The sequence below is a fragment of the Oxyura jamaicensis genome, chromosome 24 (genome assembly GCF_011077185.1).
Source record: "Oxyura jamaicensis isolate SHBP4307 breed ruddy duck chromosome 24, BPBGC_Ojam_1.0, whole genome shotgun sequence".
Lineage (NCBI taxonomy): Eukaryota > Metazoa > Chordata > Aves > Anseriformes > Anatidae > Oxyura > Oxyura jamaicensis.
The window spans coordinates 2,037,608-2,044,055 of record NC_048916.1 but is presented as its reverse complement, the minus strand read 5'-3'; positions in this window follow the sequence as shown (position 1 = coordinate 2,044,055).

Here is a 6,448-nt window from a genome sequence, read left to right as displayed (position 1 = left end):
AGCTGAGAATTTTTATAAATATATTTACAGGAATTTGCACAGAAATGTGAGTTCCTTTGTTAGCTTCATACAAGTTGTGTATCAATTTCCTCACCACAGAGTACATCGCGTGTTCCAGGACATGGAGAGCAGGTTCAGTGCATTTGGCAGCAGCACTGGTTTCTGATCAAAGCTTACACCTTGATGCCTGTATAAACAGTTAAAACTGAAATCCTGAATAGGTGGATTTCTTGCTCTTTTTCCCTTTTGTTTGGGAATGCACTTCAAGAGTAAATTGGATGGATTAGAAACAACAGCAATTAAAGCACGGTTGCCAAAAACAGTACCTGGGTTTTGAATGATAAACTGCAAGGGTGATAAATGAGTGAGAGCCGTGGCATCTTACAGAGGAGTATAAGCACCCTCTTAAGTTGAACTCGAATCTGAAGTTCCAGTCATGCAAACCTAAGATAGTCTGTACTCTGCTGTCGCAAGTGAGGGGAAAGATGTCTGTTGTTACTTTAAAAATTACGCGCTCAACTTTCCTTCAAAATGTATATGTAAATGTTTTCTAATTTTATCCTCTCAGAACTGTTCTGTTGCAGCTGACCTACCATCTCAATTTACAATAAAACTGTTTTGTAGAATAAACTGCCGTTTCCAGCACCCTACCACTGGTCTCAATGCTTTCAGCAGCTCTGAGAATTAAAATGCACCTACCAGCTTTGTGTCACGCAAATCTACTTTTCTGTCATCTGTGTTGTTTTTTTCCTATCCACATTAAAGATTAATGTTTTCAATAGCAGTGATAATGTGAGTCAGTGCTGTAACTGCCATCAGAGATTTGCCATGCCCTCAGATATCTTCTCTGCTCTTGTGGCATGTTACAGTTACGGCTTTTCCATTCTTATAATTTTGGGAAAACTGAAGGGATATGTTAGGAATATATATAGATATTTTGTGAGCACTTCATGTTTCCAAGTAATTATTTGGGTAGAGGAGCTATCAGGTGCTTTTCCTCCTTGTGCTTTGCAGATAAATACTAGTTCTAGCCTGTCAGTGAACTTAGAGTAAAGGAATAACGAGTGCTTTTGCACCTGCATCTCAGTATCCTGTACTGAAGAGACTTACCTTGGCTGGTGCCAAGCAAGTAAAGTTATCAACTCCTGGCACAGCTCAGGATTTCCAGATGCGCAAATCTTTTCAGCAAATTATTGTGATGGGGTTGCAGCCTTGGTACCTAGGCTTTGTAAGACTCAGGTGTTACAGGATTTGTGAGGAGCTTAGCTGGATCCTTACTGATTTGTTGAAGATATGGGTTTGGTGGTAGTGTTCATTGCCATAACGTGGCTTTCACAAGTGTTGAACAGGCCTGGGTATGTGGAGTTCATCTTTAATCTGAAAATTATGTAGGCTGTTTACACAGACTTGAATCAATGTAGAATTATTTGTGTGCACTTAAACGTTTGAAGCAGCTGTTGACTGCTGGTGTTTTAGTCCACCTCTACGAATGCTAGTTCTGAAATACTGCCTTCCACCCTCTGCGCCAGTGCCTGGTGGTATGTAGTTGAAATTCAGGAAGGTCTTCTTTTGGAAAGTCTCTGCTGGGCTTTTTTCAGAGGAAGAGGTGACTGTTTGGGAAGCAACTTGCCACCATAGCATCTTTGGAAAGGATTCCTTCAAAAAAAAAAAAATGAAGTGGCAATATGTAGGTATGAACTTCTCTGTGAATACAGAGGAGCTAAGAAATGCTTTTTATAAGCGACAGTAATTGTAGATGGAGTCAGTGGCCTCAAAACCTCTGGTGTATGAGGTTGTCAGAAGTGGTGAGCCAAAACCACTTTTTTACAAAAGAAATGGCATTATCGAATGCAGTACTTGCAGAGAGTGTACAAAAAGAAAAACATGCTTCCGTCTGCGTTCTGCTGTGAAAGGGAATATTACTGCTAACAATAAATAGATGGATTGTAGCATTTCTAGGCTTCAGCTTCAAATGCGGAATTACTCTACAATTAAAGCTCCCAGGTGGAGCTTTCCAGAGTTTCGTACCTCTCTGTCAGCAATTCTTTGCTCTGAAGCAGGGCTATGCATACAGTGCTCCTCCAGGCCAAATCTGCCAGAGAGCCTTGTCCAAGAACAGAAGCTCCCCACAGACTCCTTACAAAGGAAAACACCTCAAAATCGTCCTGTGAGGCTGGGAGGAAGAGGACACCTGAGGAATTTCAGTGTCTTGGGGTAGTTAAGCGGGAATGGTTTGGGGGATAAAGGCCTGGTGCCAGGCCCGGAGACCAAGGTCAGCCCCAGGCCTGGATGCTGTCACGGCTTTTGCAGGCTAGCAGTATCCCCTCACACTCCATTTATAGACTGCAGCTCAGCATTTATTTCATGTTTTAATGCAACTGGTGTGTTTATGAAGTAACTACTTTAACACTAGCTCCTTTGTGCAATTACAATTTGAAGTATGTTATCCTAGAGGAAATTGGAGTTCAGAACCACTGCGTGCTTCTCTGGATGGTTCATTTCCCTGGCCTGCTCACCCACTGCAGCAAAAGGTTACAGGTTTGCATTCCACAGATTCCGGGACACCAAAGTGAATGCTGTGCATTGACGTAATTTTGGGCAAAGGAACCTTGTGTTTGCCTTCTCTTATAAATACCGCTAGGCTTGGCGATGGCAGGCTGAGTTCAAACTAGGTTTGCTGACCTAAAATACTGTTTTAAACAAAGTTTAGAAAGCACTGTTGATTCATTTGAAATGGGAACGGTTTGTGAGCTCCAGCCAGCAGTTTTGTCAAATGAAGCAAGGCAAGATTTGTAGTGGGAGATAGTACCTTTTAATAGGCCAGCTGGTGTTGTTGGGGGGAAACAGATGTGTGTTTAGATACACAAGTGTTTCAAGGCTGAAATAGAAACAGCAAACTTGAAGTTAAGTACACACTCAGAGCACTTGTTCTAACTCAATTATAAACTTAATTATACTAACCAGATAGACACTTTGAGGGAGAAGGGGGTGCTGGTACCTGTGCAGTGGAGTGGGAAGTTGGCAGATTCTGGTTTTGTACCTCTGTGTCTCAGAGCAGCCGATTGCCGCCTCTTGAACACAGAAGAAATAGAGATGAGGTGAAAGTTATGTTAGCTGCCTAATACTTTAGGTAAGGGTGTAGTTGGGCAGTGCTCCTAGTTCAGCCATTGGAGACTTTCCAGTTCACGCATTTCTCCCCACAGATGATCCCCGGACTGCTGCCGCTGTGTATGAGATGGTGCTGTAACCAGTGGCCAAGAAGCGGTCTGGGTTATGAGTAAATTTCCCCAAAGGTAGCTGTAGTGATCCCATGTACACCATGGCTTCAAAGTTCAATGAACGAGGGGCTGGGAGGCAGGAGGGTGGGAATTTCCTGTGCGCTTTGCACTGGAGCCAACATGGCATTTACATACCTGAAGTCAGTTGGTTTTAGTATTCAGAGAAGTTGTCTTCATATTTTGTCAGTGTCTTCAGGTCAGGACACAGAGTTTAAAGGTGGGGCTGTAGTTTTGTGGTGCTAAAAAGTAGTTGTAAAATGATGTAGCCAAGTCAGAAACTGAACGTGAACAGTTCTTTGAGTGTGCTTCACTGACTTGTTCAAAGACAAAACAAGACCATTCTAGGTACTATGTTTTAAAAACACTGATTTGAGTCATAGTGCTAGTCAGGAGGTGAAGAAGCAACTTTTGCGTATGTGGAACTGGCAGGTCACATAAGCCAAATTTTTCAACCATTACCATTTCTTTTCCGTTTACAGGGCATAGTATAGAATTTCATATTTACTGCTTCTAAGCGCAGAAGCTTGCCATATGTTTAATCATTGTCACAAAGCAGCGTATGTGAGTTGATAACTTGGTAAAACTTGTTTTTTGTTAGCCTTGACACAGTAAGAATGAGCTAAGCTGCTCTGACTACTTAAAGGTCAGGTCTACATTAGTGCTTGTAGGATTAAAAAAACACCCAGACCTGAATTAATGTTCAAACTAATTGTACAAAGTCTTTGGTTCTGTAGCACTTGCCTTCGAAATGCTTTTGCCTAGGAGTGGAGAAAATTCTCTGGGAGTCCTGAAGTGCTCTTGTCTGACTTCTCACCTTGTCCTGGGATCAGCGCCTTGGCAAGGTTGTGAATTCCCACACGTTTCCAGTGTGGGAATGCACACTGGAAAAACCATTCGCTTGAGCTGCAAGTGTCTGAGGCAAAGTTAAAAACAACTCTGATGCATGCTGAAGTGTCCCGCTGAGAATATTTTAACGACTTCTGAAAGTATCTTTAAATTTCCCTGTTTCTCTTGAGCTCTGAAATACTTTTCTGTAGCGTGGGACAGGTCAAGGTGGACGTGTGTGCCTAGGGATGGGAGAGAGGAGTCGTGCTGCCAGCAGCTGGGAGGGAAAAGCTGGCCCCCATTTCTTTGACACCAACCCAGGACCTGCGTACAGAACCACTGGTGGTGTTTGGCTTAAAGCTGAAGGCAGCTTTTCCAGCTCTGACCCGTTTATCACTTACTTTACATGTTCACCTTGATCTCCAGACCCTAAATGCTCCCAATGTACTGTGCGTTTAGTTTGCTTTTGGTTCTTAATCACTCCTGAATGTAGTACCCCATACCTGAGCATCTAACAACTGCTGTCAGGGTGTATCTAATGCTTGGGTTATTGTCAGGGTCAATCTAATAATTATATGTATTGACTATATCTAATAATTGAAAATAAGCTTAAAAAAAAGTCATTTTGAAATGTTGACGATCCAAAGACTTGAGGTGCAGTTGTAATGCCTCGGTCCTTTACTCTCTTTCATCACTAGGACTTACTGTAGCTCTAAAAGTGCCCTGTGCCACTGAAAGTTTAAAAAAGAGAATTGAATGCCTTAGGATCTGTCTGAGCTTTAGCATCCCCATCTTTTCACATGAAAAAATACTTTCATACTGTTTAAATTATCTTCTAAAAATATTTGACATTTTTACTACCTTATTAACTATAAATAACTGGCATTGTTTCCCCTCCCCAGCCCAGCTCTTCCGATTTTACTGAAAGTAGCATGCTTATGCATACATCCTTCAGCCCGTGTAGAAGCCACTTGTTTGCACAGTGGTGTATCCGAGGAACAGGGGGCAAAGTCGTGTTATGGAAGTGACTCGACAAAACAAGGTCCTACGTTCATGGCAGGCGCTCCGCTCGTGTAATAAATTCATTTAAATTTACTGCACTGCCTTCCGCTATTTTATTTTAAATTCTGTAACCAGATCAAGGTCAAGGAAGTAGAAGATGAAAGGGAAAGGGGAAAGGAAGCCAGAAGAGGGGAGAGGCAGGCAGGAAGGGGGAAGCAGGACAAGCAGTGCTTCAAAAGAGGTTTTGAAGGAGGTGAGCAGGAGAGATCTCTCAGAGACAGAGGGATTGTGAGCATTACTCATTCAGATGAATGGAGAAGGAGGATTGTGATTAGCCTTCTGGGCATATAAGTATTGGGAGTATCGCTTGCCTAGGTTTTTCTCTTTGTTTACCATTATATATTGGTGCTGTTTCTAAATACCAGATACGCTGTTGATAGTCCTTGTGCATGTATTCTTCTTTTCCCAGCCAGTTCCTGAACAGGGGTTCTGGGCTTCTGATGTGCCAAGGAATTGCTGCAGCTACTGGGAATTCAGCAGGAAGGGTATCCTAAGGCCATTTTAGAATATGCTGTTACAAGATTTTACTGCAGAGTTTTGGTCTGAGATCAATTAAATATGCTTTTCATTTGATTCATGCTGGAGAACAAACAGGCTGGATCTTCAGATGCCTCTTGAGGTCGATATGTTTTCTTTCACTGAAGAGGAGTGTTTTGCTTGTGCTTAACTTCTTCTGCAGTAGTGTGAAATTTCATTTTAAATCCAAATGGACTTATAGTTTCACTCAGCCTTTATGTGTATTAAGTCTTAGTCTCTTCTCTAGCATAAATGTTTTTCCAGTGTGAAAGGGTTTGCAGTATCAAAAGTGAAATCAGAGGACAAGAAGGAGCCGAGTGCAAATGCCAGTAGAACAGGGTAGGCTCTGACAGCTGCCATTTAAATATGTGCTAAGACTTGTGAGACTGGTGGTAAGTTGTTCCAAACTACAGTGAGCTGTGTGTCTGGGAAGCTTCACATGCACAATTTGCAAGAGTGGTATGGTTCTGTGTATGTGTAAGGAAGAGGCAAAGGATGATGTGAAGAAGCTGACTGACTCCAGGAAATAATCAGATCCAATTATGTTATTGATGTTTAACCACCAACTTTACCAGATGATGTTTCTGTATCATGTTAATTACGTGAGTCATGTAGAACACAGAAGACTTTACATGGAAGCTTGAGGGGCCTTAAGAAGGTATAACATTACAACTTATTTTCCCTCTATGGTGGAATAATTCAGAAACAATTTGAGCAAACACGGCAACCAATTTTTTATATTTTTTTTCCTTTGGAGATGGTCTTTA